Source organism: Bactrocera neohumeralis, chromosome 2 (genome assembly GCF_024586455.1).
Source record: "Bactrocera neohumeralis isolate Rockhampton chromosome 2, APGP_CSIRO_Bneo_wtdbg2-racon-allhic-juicebox.fasta_v2, whole genome shotgun sequence".
Classification (NCBI taxonomy): Eukaryota; Metazoa; Arthropoda; class Insecta; order Diptera; family Tephritidae; genus Bactrocera; species Bactrocera neohumeralis.
Window position 1 is genome coordinate 22,178,595 of NC_065919.1, and position 14,672 is coordinate 22,193,266.

At 34.8% G+C, this 14,672-nt stretch overlaps 1 protein-coding gene across 2 annotated transcripts in view; it reads left to right on the forward strand.

Moving 5' to 3' along the window:
- Nucleotides 1-14,672, forward strand: part of LOC126750765 (protein sarah) — a 71,815-nt gene that overhangs the window by 27,147 nt on the left and 29,996 nt on the right. The window contains exon 2 of one of the 2 annotated variants that reach the window (XM_050460494.1): nt 12,698-12,738. The exons of the other annotated variant lie outside the window; for it this stretch is intronic. The gene's annotated coding sequence lies outside the window, so the exon portion shown is untranslated. The remainder of the gene's footprint in view (nt 1-12,697; nt 12,739-14,672) is intronic. 2 annotated transcript variants of the gene reach the window in all.

Below are 14,672 nucleotides of genomic sequence, written 5' to 3' on the forward strand. Positions count from 1 at the left end.
AACACTTTCAATGACGAGCGTCATTCATAGTTCCACCAGTGCGTATGAGCGACTTTTTATTGAGACTCACATAGCGGGCACAGCCAGCACACTCCCCCACCAGCTTCATTCAATACAGTGTATATATGTGTATATGCAGTAAGTGTCTGTATGTATGTGTGTGCGTGGTCACGTCGATGAATGAACGACTAAACACTGGGCAGTGAAGTGGAGGTGTTTGTGGCAAGCAGGTGAGTGGACGCTAGCTAGCTGGTGGAGTGTAGGTTTGCAGGAGAAGTAAAAATAAAAATTTGTTTGCACCTACACACGTGCCACATTTTTCATTCATTTCAAGCACACCTTGCCGCCGCTTCTACGCCCGCCTGCTTAATTTTTGTTGCATATTCAAGCACACACACACATCCATCTCTTTATTTATTGATTTCACGAATGTGTCGTCATTATGGCAACACACTTTTCATTACGCCGTTTGTATTCATTTAGTGTCGTTTTGGTTAGCATGCAATTCGTTTATTGTTGCTGGTAAATCTAGTTGGAAACACATACACACACACACACACAGCCGGGGACATTGCAGCTCAGCAAATAAAACGCGCAAGCTATTCGCACACATACACACATCCATACAAGTGTTTATATCAGTTTTGCTTTTGTTGCACCCTCATGTGGCATGGCACGTTGTTTCACTTGCAACCGCCACCCAAGCCGCTCTCTGCCGTGGCGCCGTTTCTATTTGCGTCATATGGAAATTCTTACTACGTTCTCAATTCGTTTGCATTCTTCATTTCGTCGCTTTCGTACACGTTTCCTATGTTTGTGGTGTTGTTTGACAGCAATCGATGAATAAAACTCATTACATTTAGTCATTTCTGCGCAAATATATGCCACACACACTCCCACATGCATATGCACACACTCATACTTAGATGACAGTACAAACACATACGTGTACATATATGACTGTGCATAAAATCAGGTGCATTTGTGTCAGTTGGCTTGTTGCTGCATATTTGATGTGATTTTCTTTGAATTTATCAAAATCCTTGCAGCTGCTACCAGTCGCTGGTGATTGCTTATTTGTTTGCTTATATAAATTTGCATAATATTTTTGGGTTTTGTGTGAATCCAATCGCATGGTTACAACAATATGTCGTGTAGCAAGTGAATCACATGTCGAAAATGCATCGAAAAACGAACGAGAAGTGCTGCAAGTGTGTTTTTTTCAGTAATTTCGAAATTGAGGGTGTTTTTCTAGAGATGCATAATTTTTCCACTCTTGTAACATGTTGCTACGGAGTATAATAGTTTCGTTCATCTAACTGTTGTACGTATCACCCAAAACTAAGCGAGTTAGATATAGGGTTATATACATATATGTATATAAATCATCAGAATGCTGCGAAGAGTTGAAATCAGGGGGACTGTCTGTCTGTCCGTTCCTCCGTTCATCAGTGCAAGCTGTAACTTGAGTAAAAATTATGAAATCTTGATGAAACTTGATACCCATGCTGCTTGGCAAAAAAGTAAAGCGGAACTCATAGATGGGACCACAAACACCATTTTTTCTTTGCTACAAAGTGCCATAGCTAAGCACTAAAATAAGATATAGGACTAAATTGGGCAAAGAGGAATGCAGTAGCAAGGGGAAGATGTGGGCTGAAAACTGTGAAAAAGTGGAGGTGGCACCGCCCTCTAACAGGTTTAATGTACACCACACTACAGCTACAATAGCCAAATTCGTTTAAGACAATTTCTATAAAAACTATTTATCAACACTTTGAAAATGGATGAAATCGGATGACGTAAAGCGTGATAAATCAATAACTGAATACGCCATAGATATTAAATTTTACCTCAGAGAAGAGAGGGCTTTAAAAGAGCCGGACACCGCCCAATTTTAGGTAAAATCACATATCTCAGGACCAAGTTCGGTACATAACATTCTTATTTCACAGTGCGAAAATGGGCGAAATCAGACTGCAACCACACCTACTTCGCATACTTCGTACAATTTTAAATTCCATCTGACTCTTTTCTTTCGAATGTACCAATCAAAAAGCAATTGATGTAACCGAATTAAACTTTGCACCAATAATTCCTTTAAAGTAGGCTACCTTCTGACCAAAGATTACTCAAATCCAACCAAAACTGCTCAAGCCATAGGTGTCCGAACAGGGCCGAATATGTGAACCCCAGTACCTATAAATGACTTTTGAACGAAAATATCGGTCAATATATGGGATATTCAATTGAAATTCAGAGAGAATCTTTTCCTGATAGTAGTGTATCTGTGTGTCAAAAATAGGTTGAATCGGGTTAATAAATTCCTTAGCACCATATATAAAAATTTTCGAACTTAGGGTCATTCAGGATCGCCAAGATCATGTGCAAAAGAGTGAAAGGAAATCAAACAAGCTTTCCACTCACACGGTCCGGAAAAGATTGCAGGACGGTTGTTGTCCTAGTCACAGGCCACAACTTACTTGCATCATATGCGAGCCATATGAGCATTACTAACGATGACACATGTAGAAAGTGCAAAGAAGTAGACATGAAAGAGCTCCTGGAACATTCTCTCTGCTTATATCCGGCCTTATCTAGGAGTCTGCTTAGATACATATCTAGGAGTTTCGCAGTTCAAGGGACTTTATAAGGAATTAGATGTGAATTCTCTATTAAACTTCGCAAAAAGCGTTGACGTCTTGCACGACGCTCGTATTAATAAACCTCCATCTGGCATTACAAAGGTCTACGTATGACGTGACAGCAGCCAGTGTAACTTAACTCCAAAACCTTAAACATGTTTTTCTGTCAACTCTGTTTTCAAAATCGGAATGAAGAATTTCTTCGAAACGGGACTCGAAATATTGACACGACTTCCTTAATTATATTTGTGAAGCATTCGTCGACGGAATGAAATCTTTGGAAAAAAATTAGATATTTTAATATTTTTTTTACAAAAAATTACTTTTTTGAGAAATCATCCTTTTTTACAAATCCAAAGTTTTTCAAAATGTATTGCAGATTATTAAAGTGTATTTCTGAAAATCTTCATTTTTTTAATTTACCTATAAAATGAAAAGCCTCACCGAAAAAAATCTTTAAAACCTGACAAGATTTGGAAGTGGATATAACCTCTTAAGTAGAATTTCGCGCATACATTTATAATTTGAAAGGCTTAGTATGAAGACTCCAATTTATCAATGTGACTCGTTCTCCAGCGTTGCAGGTCTTATTTCGCCCATAATACGCCGAATGTTGGACTTTAAACAGGTTAGTCATAGCCAGATTCGCGTACCTCTAAAGTGTGAGCTGTGACCTAGGTAAATTACTACGTGGGCTGGAAATTCTTTGGTTTAAGGTATCGTCTCAATGTGATGCTCCGAAAAATCACTGATTTTCGCGATTTCTTTTAATGTTGAAATTAACTAATCAGACAGATTTTTTTTTATAAATAAATATATTCATGACAAATACAAAATTAAAAATGTTGAAATGACACGTAAAAAAACAGGTTCTGTACGTTGTGGCTATGGAAGCTTTTTTTTTTTTGTTTAATTTGACAAAATGGCGGCGGTTTGAACAAGAAGTATCGGATTTGGCGCTTTTTTTCGACAGTTTTTCGAAGAAAAAAAAACTAGAAGATTTCAGAAAAAAAAAAAAATAGAAGTCTCCATAGCGCGATAGCGAATGGCGTTAAAAATGGAACTAGATATCTTCAAAACTCTTCCTTTGTGAGTGGAAACCGTTTTGAACAACACCATTCTGAGAAAAACGCGTTTACAGATTGTCTCGCTCCGTTCCCCACTCTGTTCCCTTTATATAAGAACGGTCTATCGACTGCAATAATTTGAATATTTGAATTTCGATTTAAAAATTTGAGAAAATGTTTATTACAGTGTATACTACACTATATACAACAAAAAAAAATCGATTTTTCGAAAATTTCACACTGAGACGATCCTTAACAACAAAAGAGCGCTTTGTATCTCTGACAACTTAGTTAACCGTGCCGCAAAGTTTACTTCTGGTAGCTTTTCCCTACTCACATGCCGATCAGTGCATTTAGATATCACAATAGACTTTCGTTCTCAGCTGCCTAAGTAGGATTCGTTTCCGATCGTCCTTCTAACCTGCCCTTTGACTCAGTCATTTGAACATATCCACTTCGGTGGGTGGCTAGTTCCCCACCCACCCCCATAATGTACCTTTTAACTTAAAAGATTCTGCTGGGGCTACCTACTACATAGGGAACTGATACTAATGTAGGAAGCCATCTGTTTCATTCACTGGAATTGGAAGCTTGTAGAATCACTTTTTTTTCTCTGCAAATAACGACAGTTTGAAAATGTATGCTCTCATTAAGCCAGAAATGTGCCAAAACCTTGATGCTTTTTTCCAAACGGTAAAAATATTGTTCAATCTTTAATTCTCCTCTCGCGTTACGCAACCAGTGATATGTGGACTGTGGACCTCCTGTACGTGTTGAATTCTATATCTCTATAGACCAAGATCCATCCTCAAAATGTCCTTCATAGTACACGTGCGAGTGCTTATCAAACGCTGTTCCTGAAAGAATTAAAATGGAAGAGTTATTCAAGAAGGACTTCCGATGACTTCTGTTAAAGAAGTGAATTCATAAATTTCTTCCGTAAATCGACCTTCACAGCAGCTCACTTCCTGGAACGTATGTGTTGTCGTATGAAGTTTATTTGTTGACAACAGCTGACTGAAAAAAAATCAAATAATACAATCGAATTGCATCAATTCTGTAAATCCTCTTCATTGTTATTTTATTGCTATTATATGGACACACAGCAACAGTTGCCTTGATATTCCTGCGCACAGGATGTGGCAGCATTGAGCCGTAATAAGGATGCATGCAACCACTACTTGTAGTCTCTGCCTTGCACATTCTTATATCCTACTTATGCAGCTGCTCTACAAGAGATGATTTTATTTTCATTTATTTTATTTCACTGAGCTCCAAGCCAACAGAAAACACACATCCTTTCGAGACTTTGACATAGGAGAGTTTGACGTTCACGGGTAAAACCGTTATTATACTGCATCTAATTTAATTTATATATGTATGTATGTACTTTCAGTAGCGCTTTGTTGGCAAACAAGTGGCTTACAGTTATTGAGGTTTGTTTTAGTAAGAGGGCACGTGCTCACATCCTTAAGGATACGTAAGTAATACAAGAGCAAATAAAGGGACACCGCAAGTTTGCTTTAAGGGTATATATTGATAGATGCGAGTGCTTCAGCTGCTGGTGGTAGCACTGAAGGTGTTGGAGACTTCTCTTTGAAAATTATATTTTCTTTGGTCATTAGTTTTAGACTCTTTCCAAATTAAATGCGAATTGTTTAATGAATTTGTTTTAAAAATGGGTAGTAAATACATATATTTTTTAATATTATCTCCTGTAAGTTCGAAAGAAATGTATAGTAAACAAATTATGATAATTTCCGTTTTTGAGATTTTGTGCCAGAATTACCCTTAAAAGGTTGCCACACCATTAAAAAAATTTTGAATATTGCGAAACATAAAATAATATGCTAAAAGAGAAATGTAGAAAAAAAGTTTTATAGAAAAAAAAAATATTTTTTGGGGTTGCCACCTGCCATTAAATAAAAATCGTTTAATATTAAAAAATTAGTTGAACCTTTCCAACCTATACTCAAAAATTTGAAGAAGTTCATTTAACGGGAAATTCAAAAATATAGTTTATAAATTAAATAATTGAGCTTCTTTATAAAGTTTTTTTTTAACAAATATATTTTTTCTATATGATAATTGCCTAAATTGCTTAATATCAATTGTTTTTGGAAACAAGTATAAAATAAGCAAACAAAAATGTTTACCGAAAGTTGTCGCGACGAAGTTATTGTTTACTGGGTTTTCACACGGAAAAAAAAAATTTTTAATTTTAAAAATAAAATAAAATGTTATATTTTATATTTCAAAGCCAAGCTAAAAGAAAGCTTTGCATGAAAACAATTATTTTATGGAGCTGCCACCTAATGTTGAGTAAAATGTTTTAAAAGTTAAATAAATACTTTCCTTGAAGTTGGCACACTTTTTTTATTTCTACATATGTACATATGTATGTAGATTGTAAAATCAAAAAAAATTGTAATAATAGTCTAATAAGTTGACTTAAAGGCTATTACAAAAAGTACCACTACAACAAACGTGACTTTTTGGCGTTGCCACCTTGAAATTGTTATTTTTTGTTTGTAAATTTTCACAAGCATTATGGAGTTGCCACCTAATATTGCGTAGAAATTTTTAAAAGCTTAATAAACATTTAGCGTAAAGTTGCCACGCTTTTTTTTTATTTCTAAATATGTAAATTGTGAAATAAAAAAAATTATTGATAATAATAGTCCAATAAGAGTATAGCATAAGCGCTATTTCAAAAATAATTACTACAAAAACGTGACTTTTTGGCGCTGCCACCTGATTTCGAAATTAATTTTTTTTTGTAAATTTTCCCAAGCAGTTTGCAGCTACTATATGTATCTGTAAAAAAAAATTACTAATAATATTTCATTATAATTAAAAAAAAATGCAACTATAATAATAATTAAATACTTAGCTTGAAGTTGCCATACTTTTTTATTTCTAAATATGTATGTAGATTGTAAAATCAAAAAAATATGATAATAATAATCCCATAAGAATATGAAAAAAAAACGTTACTTCAAACTAATACAAAAACCTGACTTTTTGGCGTTGCCACCATGAACTTATTATTTGTTTTTTTTTTTTTTTTTTGAAAATTTTCTCAAGCAATTGCAGCTACCATACATGTCAAAAAATAATAAGTAATAACTATACATTTAAATTTTTGTTGCCACATTTTTTTTATTTTTAAATAATAATTAATAAATTTTCATTAATATTAAAAAAAAAAACAAATGAAATTAGGAAACAAACTAATTGTGATTTTAAAAGGGTTAAAGCCAGAATTGCCATTAAATTTTCTCACCATATGCTTGCCAAAGTGGCTGATGAAAGCAATGAAAAATCAAAAATGCATGGCTGGACTGCAAAATATTATGCAAAAGGCGCGTTCAAGCGGAAAGTTGAGTGCAAAATTAACTTTACACCAGCACATGAACGAATACAAGCACAAACAGGCTAACTTTTATATATATGGTATATGCATACTTGTGTACGTATATATAAGATATAATTTAACATATACATATGCATGACTTTCAGCCTTAAATTTGGGATTTTCACTATCCATTCCGCGCATAAATACTTTTCTTTGTTGCTGAAAGCTTCCCATTGGCTTTGCCCTAACTCGATTACGTGCTGCGTCGCGCTGCAATGAACTTGAACGTGAAATGAAATTCTGCGTGTGACTGGTGGCATGCGAAAATGCGAGCGCATTTTATCCAAAATACATACATACACATACCTGTACATATGTATATGACAGTGGTAATTACGAGCATGTTTACTGTTGCCATGACTAAGAATGCTGCGTACACAACACGCCTCGTTGGTCAAACTCTTATCGCAAACTGTGGCGTGCCGTGCAAGCGAGTGTGGATTACATAGTTGCCTTTTTGGTTGAAATATGTGCATGCATACACATATATTGTATATACCTTGCATGCAAAATCTGCATATGCTTCCATATTCCCCCTTGTGCATATGAACCATTGTAGTTCGTGAAAATCAACTAGCGAAAAAATTGCATTCAAATTTCTTGCAAAGTTATTATGTAACGTTGCCGCTTTTGCAAATTTGAATATTTAAATTGTATTTGCTTCGCGGAAATCCACTAGTTTGGAACTGATGAGAATTACGTAAATTCGGTTCATCATTTCGGATTATTATTTCGCCAACACAAAGGCTAATCTAACCGTCAACTTAAGGGGGGAGCCTGCTTTAGAAGCTTCAAAAAATCGATGTTTTGTTTTTGCTGAAATCTCTTTAAAAATAATCTAAGAATATGTGCCCAAAGTTATAGATGGGAATTCGAAATATTTTCGAAGCTAGAAGCTAGGGAAATAGTGACCGAGCGTCTAGCAGATATATAAGCGCTTGCGCAGAAAGCGAAAACTTTGACGCGCGATTTCTCGGTTTTTAATTTTTACAATTTTTCTTAATTGGCGGGCAGGATAGAAAAAAACCTAAATGTCGTATGGAATTGGGGTAAAGTTTATTATCTTTGGCATTAAATTATCTTCTATTTAAAGTAAAAAAACTAAGAAAAGTCAAGTTTGAACATATTTTTAAACAACAGAAAGTAAAAATTTTTTTGGTTAAAAACTGCTTTTTTCAATTTTTAAAAAAATTTTAAAATTTTATATTTTTAAAAAATTTTAAAATTTTATATTTTTTTTTTTTTGAATTTTCTTAGTTTAACTAGAAGATAAATTATTAAAAAATAGGGATCTCTTTGAATTTTTTGTTTCCGATAGAAATTGCGACCTGCGTCCTGCCCGCCGTCCGACAAATGCACATGCGAGATGCATCGGGCAATTGCTTCCCAAAGGCAAAATATCAAAGATTTCGTGTCCAAAAAATTTGTGAATGATATTTAAATATATAACTATAAACCCTAGAAATTTCGCTAAAATCAATTATTTCTTTCCCTCCCAAAAAAATACTCAAAAAAAAATCGATTTTTTGAAGCCTCTAAAGCAGGCTCCCCCCTTAAGCACTACTAAACTTAATGACGTAGCATGCCTCAACACGAATTTTCCCACTAATTGCTTTGCCAAAAATTAAAAAAACGAACAAGAAACAACTTCAGTTGCATCGCAACAATAATGCCATTCACAAATATAAGAGCTTCCTTACAAGAATTTGATTTTGATCAGTCAGTTTGTATGACAGCTATAGGCTATAATGACTCTGAACAATTTCTTTGGAGATTGCACCGTGGCCTTGGACAATAATCCATGCCAAATTTGGTGAAGATATCTCGTTAAATGGAATACAAGTACTTGCATCCAATCGTTCAGTTTGTATGGCAGCTATAGGCTATATTAGTCCGATATTAGCGGCTCAGACAAATGAGCAGCGGAAAAGAACATGCGCAAAATTTCACTTTGATATCTCAGAAACAGAAGAAGAACTAGTTCGCGTATATACGGAGTGACATTATTAATGTGTGGGTTTCACTATGTCAAATTTTATGACAAAAACGTCTGAAATTTCGGTTTTTCTAATGAAGAGAACCGAGTTGTATTTTGAGACTCCACCAAAAAATATAGATTTTTCTTTACTTACATATATCTATTTGAATAAGTTGCCAAAGTACAGGGGACCAATATTAGAACTTTCTGTATCTATAGCATGAGATCTGAGCTTACTACGCCGACAGATCTATTATACGGTTATGCTAGTGCATTATTACGAAGAAAAATATCAAACTTCAACTCCGAGTTTCTTAAACACTACATAAACTCTAAATACTAAACTCGAATTTGCAATGCACTGTGTGCTTATGCATTTTGGAAATAGTTGAAGCCATATGTATGGTATAAATAAATACATCATTAAGCTCACATGGCTTACGGAAAAGTTCAGATGTCAAGCTTTTTTTGCAACGTCCATACATTAATTACACCGGCACTCAATAGAACAGAGAGTTGGTATGGAAGTATATCACAAAATATTACTGACAATTAAAATTACTTATATTGTTGCAATGCAGTAGAGCTTTCGAAGCTTCAACAATATACATACATACATACATGCATCTAACGGAACATTTGTAACTAAAGCGTATTTTAGCGGCAATTTCAATTTTTACGCGTATGTGCAGGGAAATGCAATTATCGATAGAGGTGAAGATCTCTGCGTCGGTCTGTGCAATGTAACTAACCATTAGGGCGGAAGACAGCGCTTGTTGGCCACACACTAGCACACTTACCGCTAGTACACTCTGCGGTCCACTCAGTCAACCAATTCAAGTGCGCATGCTCTGTTGGACACTTGATAAGTGCACTATTGTAGTGATTGTGTGGGATCGGCGTGTTGTTTTGTTGCGGCTTCTGCAGCTACTACCATTTGTGGGTTTCATCAGTGACTCTCAGTACGGACACCAACCCACACACTTCAAGTTCTTCACTGCCTGCTTGTAAATTTCACTAGTCACCTTTCTGTGTATGTGGGTGTGTGTGTATATGTATGTATGTAGCTGCTGCTGTTTCCATGGCAAAATGCGGGGGTTGTGCACTGTGTTCGGACATGCAATTTGCACTAATTAGACCAATTAGAGCTGCATTTGTGGCGCATCAAGAAGAAACAAAGCACCGACACACAACTACACACACACACACACAATTGCCGGCTTACTTCAGTTGCTGCGTGCCAAACAATTCGAGTGCAAAGTTACATTTTTGAATTTTGGTGCAAATACAAGTGAAAGAGTTCTACAGTCGAGTGCTAGTGAGTTTTTCGAAATGTCACGTATACGCACTGGTGACTTTTTGTTTAAACGAGCATTTGAAATGGAAATAAGTGAATACATTTTGCATACTTTAACGAAGTTAATTGCTGAGTTTTTTTTTTTTTTTTTTTATTTTTAGGTTTCATTAATCTTCCTTTTAGAGCAAGAAGTTCACAAAACTCTTTAAAACCCACGTATTCATTTGTGAGGTAAAATTTGTTTTGCAACTTACGCTAATGATGCAAAGCTAAGTTTTTATAAACACCATCAACATTACTTAACAAGTAAGGAAGGGCTAAGTTCGGGTGTCACCGAACATTTTATACTCTCGCATGATAAAGTGATAATCGAGATTTCATTATCCGTCATTTGCATATTTTTCAAATACCGTATTTTTTTTAAGTTTTATTCCGCTATCATCATTGGTTCCTAATGTATATACTCGTATTATACAGAAAAGGCATCAGATGGAATTCAAAAGAGCGTTATATTGGAAGAAGGCGTGGTCGTGAACCGATTTCACCCATATTTCGTACATGTCATCAGGGTATTAAGAAAATATTATGTGCCGAATTTCATTGAAATCGGTCTAGTAGTTCCTGAGATATGGTTTTTGGTCCATAAGTGGGCGACGCCACGCCCATTTTCAATTTAAAAAAAAAAAACCTGGGTGCAGCATCCTTCTGCCATTTCTTAGGTAAAATTTAGGTTAGTCGGTAAACGCACTTTTAGTGATTTTCAACATAACCTTTGTATGGGAGGTGGGCAATTTCTTCCATTTTTGAACTGTATATAGAAATGCCTGAAGAAAACGACTCTGTAGAGTTTGGTTGACATAGCTACAGTAGTTTCCGAGATATGTACAAAAAACTTAGTAGGGGGCGGGGCCACGCCCACTTTTCCAAAAAATTTCCAAATATGCCCCTCCCTAATGCGATCCCTTGTATTTCACTTTAATATCTTTATTTATGGCTATAGTGGTTTTCGAATTTGAACAAATTTTTCCCATCATCGAACTTTACCTTCAGAGATTGCCAAGTTTCATTGCCTTGTTCAATAACACATCCAAAATTTCGTAAAAATATCTTGTCAAATGAAAAAGTTTTCCCCACAAGCACTTGATACTGATCGTTCAGTTTGTATGGCAGCTATGTGCTATAGTGATCCGATCTGAACAATTTCTTCGGAGATTGCACCATTGCCTTGTACAATAACACATGCCGAATTTCGTGAATATATCTTGTCAAATGAAAAAGTTTTCCATACAAGCACTTTTTTCCAATCGTTCAGGTTGTATGGCAGCTATATGCTATAGTTAACCGAACTAAACAATTTCTTCGGAGATTGAAAATAATATTTTTTGTGAAGATATGTTTTCAAATGAAAATGTTTTTTATACACGCCATTTCGTCCAAAGGGCGGCTATATCTTTGGACAATAATACACACCAAATTTCGTGAATATATCTTGTAAAGATTGAAAATGTATTTTGCCACAAAATATCTTCCGTTAAGTGTCTTAAGTACATTCATAGTCTTTGCTACACATTTTTTATACCTTATGCCATACATACATACATATGTACGTACAATACATATTTAAATTTTTATAAAATAATTATTTGTTTCTACTTCATTACTTGCCTCGCAACCTTTGAATTGTAGACTTCCATTTCAACCCTGCAAACACACATATCGACGCATACACACATAACCAAACTGCAAGTGACAGCCAAATTTGGAATTCCCTTGTAATTTCAAGTTGTAGCGCTTATATAACACACACACACACACACACGACACCCACACACATATCAAATATAGGAGTATTATATAGTTTATTTTCTCTTTGCATCTGTGTCCGTGTGTGTTTGTGTTTATGTTTACTTTCATGTGTAGGCGTTTGCCCGCCAATGCAAGGTGTATTTATGTGTTTGTTGTGTGGGCGTGTCTCAATTTGTGGTTGTCACGTTTTATGCAAACTAAAGAGTGTTTTCCTTTGAGCCGTCTAACCCAGACTAGCACAATATTATTGTGCAATACAAACATAAATATTTATAAAACAATTGTCCGCTTCCCTAGGAATGGCTTTAATGTTATTGCAACACATTATTATTTTTTGCATTTTTCCGCTGTCAATGTTCGTTGTTATTTCTTCCACCTTTTTGTGTCTTTTGTCGAGCGATTAGTTTACTTGTGTGCAATTTATTGCGATTATTTATGTGGAAGATGTTATTAACGATATATTTGTAATATTCTTTTTACTTTCAGTTTAATTGTGAAGTGTGCTGTGGCAGGAAGCATATAAAGCTGTAAGTATTCTTTATTCACTTCTAGTACTGTATTGTTGTTTCGCTCTTTGTAAGCAAGCTTTTATGGAGATTCTAAATTTATTTTTAAGAAATAGCTATTCATATTTACTAAGAGTTCCTAAACTTATTTAGAATCAATTCAAAAATTATTACCCAAATTTAATCTTAGACTGCTTGGTTAGTGTTCTTTTTAACTGGGTATATGTATTTCGTAAGCCCCAAACAAATTTTGTCCAAAAGTAACGAAGAAGAGATAAAATAATGTAACACTCATCTTACGAAGTTACCAATAAAGCATCGGTCTTCAAGTAAGCACTTGAAAACACAGTGCAACGTTCCAACTAATTTTTATCGGTGTTCTTTATTTATAGGGTTACTGGAGGACCCGTCCACGCTTCACTGTGGCTGATACATATGTAGATAATGCTACTACTACCACTATATGATTTCTATTAGTTGGATTATAACTATTAGTTAATGAGATATAGCATTTTTATGAAGCAACTTGTGTTAGTTTAAAAAAAAATGGATCATAAGGCATTTCGAGTGTAAATAAAGCATTGCTTTTTGTGGGGAAAATACTGTTGGGCTCAGGGAAATCCACCGATGAAAAGATATTTGCTAAGCTTAAAGAGGCGAAAGCTCTATGCAAAGTGGGTGACTCGCAAGTTCATAATCCAACAAAAACAACGAATAACTGATTCTGAGAAGTGCTTGAGTGCTCTTTAATCGTAATAAAACCGAATTTTTGCGTCGGTGTGTGACAATAGAAACATAACTCCGTCATTTCCCACTGAAGTCCAATCGACTGTCATTCTAGTGGACTGCACATAATGAACCGGTTCTCAGGCGTGGAAAGACGAAAAAGTCAGCTAGAAAGGTTATAATATCAGTCTTTTGGGATGCACGTGGTATAATACATACTCAACGACTGATTACTGAGCCAGTTATAATCTATTTTACTGCGTATTTAGTTGTTCTCTCTCTTTTCTACTATTCCAAATACTTAGCAATAGTTTTATTTTTGAGGAAGAATCTGTTTAAAATTGTACGCATATATTCAAAAGATTCCTACAAACATAAATTTTGAACAAATGTTTATGATTTAAATATAATTTTTGTATTTATGAGTTGTATTAAATTATGACATAAAGAGATAAAAGGTATCCTATGTCCTTACCCTGGTTCTAAGCAACTTCACCAATTTTCAGCCAAATCGGTTTAGCCGTTCTTCAGTTATAAATGGTGTAACTAACAAAACTTTCTTTTATATATATAGATTGAATCACCCAATTTATTACTTAAGAACGAACAACTCTGTCCACATTATGAAAACTTGTCTACAGATGTCGCCTTTTACTTTGGCATCGTTTTGTTTATTGCAGGTTTACGCCAATTTAAGGTTTAAATATTGGATACAGCGATGGTATCGCAATCTATGGGATCCAATGTAAAACATTCAAAAATTAGCAATTAATTACAAATGAAAAATTAATTTAAAAAAACATTTTCCAGTGGACCAAATTGTGAATCTAAACCATCCTCGAATCTCCTTGAACACACACAAAAAATTTCATCAAAATCGGTCCAGCCGTTTAGAAGCAGTTCAATTACAAACACACGGTCAGAAGATTTATATATATAAAGATATGCAAAATTTTAGGATCTCTGAGTATGTGGATCCATTTTTAGAAGCATACATGTGGGGGCTTGATGTTGTGTTTTGTTGTTTAGAAGTGTTAATACAATAAATAAAGTTTCTTACTAAATTCAGTGTAATGCATTTAGCTTCATATATAATTTGTTTAAACACCGCTGCCTAAGCTTCTAGTTTATAACCTAAAAAGTTATGTATCATATGGGATATCCCGACTCAAGTATGAACCTGCGAAAAACATTCCATAAAAAAGTGAAATAATGGAACTTTCGTAAGC